Source organism: Lottia gigantea (genome assembly GCF_000327385.1).
Source record: "Lottia gigantea unplaced genomic scaffold LOTGIsca_93, whole genome shotgun sequence".
In the NCBI taxonomy this organism is placed as follows: Eukaryota; Metazoa; Mollusca; class Gastropoda; family Lottiidae; genus Lottia; species Lottia gigantea.
In genome coordinates this window covers 475,539-477,033 of record NW_008711042.1, presented here as the reverse complement: position 1 = coordinate 477,033, position 1,495 = coordinate 475,539, and positions in this window count along the sequence as shown.

The window sequence follows — 1,495 nt, the reverse complement described above, 5'->3', positions numbered from 1 at the left end:
AATTCATCAGTTTCCAGTACGCTGCTTCATCGTTTTTAACTTCAACCTGTCATTGAAAACTTAGCTGAATTTTTCATTGATATCCTTTTATTTACGGTGAATTAGGAGGAAAAATGCACGATTATATTTATCACTTAAATATGAAAGTAATATCAAGTGATATAATGAAATGAATTTGTTTATTGTGTTGATTTTAATCAGTATGATCTGTGATCCATTAAACAGAATATTTAAATAACTCATTAGCTAACTTGACAAAATGTTACATACAAATACTCATTAGAATACCTCACTTAATTAATTATTCAATGTTCTGTAATCCTGAAACTAGGTAGGTAGTTAGGTAGATGACAAGTTAACGTTCGCTGAAACTATGTGTATGTCAGGTTACATAGGTATTGTATATAGGGCAGATAATCAGATATAAACTGAAGGTAGCTTACATAAGAGTAATTTGCGAAATTTGTTACCAGTACGGAATCATTTATATCATAAATTGTTTTTTTCATTATTATAATCAGAGAAAAGTTAAAGGGAGCTAAAACAAGTGTAATTCACCAAAACATTGTTACAGAATCATTGAATCCTGCAGCCAACAAAAGACAATTTAGCAGGTTGACAATAAAAAAATAACCTTATATTCTTATTAGAACCAACACAAATTTGTTGTACAAGCTTAATCAGAGCTTAAGAGTTTCTCTGAAACTCCAGAAAAATAGTGACATGATTACCTATTATACTTTGTACTGGTACTCGAAAAATTGGAACAGTCGTAATGATACTATCAAAAGTGTTAGCAAAAGAATTTGAGTCCCTTCTGTTGGTATGTTTTATTTGATTGTAGATAAACCAGGTGTATATAGCTACTTAGCTAGGAATATAAGCTTGTGTAACTGTTATATATTTAAAGCCAATAACTTCAAAGAATATACAAACAGACAGAGAAAATTAGATAGAAATCAAGCATAATGAATAGAAAATAAGAGAACCATATAAGATTATAAACCTTAGAAATATATGCAGTATACGGCTCATTTAAGAATTATAAAAGTATAAGACTTGTGAAAATGTCCCCCATAAGGCCAGAACCTCAGAGGTTATTTCTAAAAGTCATATTTAAGTCCACTGACATGATTTATAACGAACTGTGACTTTTAACCTTGATCTTAATTTAGTTTTGATTGATCTTCTCTATGACCTACTTTATAAAATAATTAAATTATCACATTAGCTTAAACTTAGACTCTTATGATAATTAATATATAATTCTAAACAAGAATTAGTTCGTTATTCACTGTTTTTAATAAAAATTAAAAGCATTGAAATTTAAAGCCTAGATTAGGTAAATCTATCTTTTGTCATTAATTTAGCTATTTTAATGTGTACTTAGCATGCAAAAGACTTCTTGAACTATTATTCCGTCATTTTAATTCATTAACTATTTATAAAAAGCAAACATAGAGGCAAATAATAACCATTGAAAACTTAAATGCAA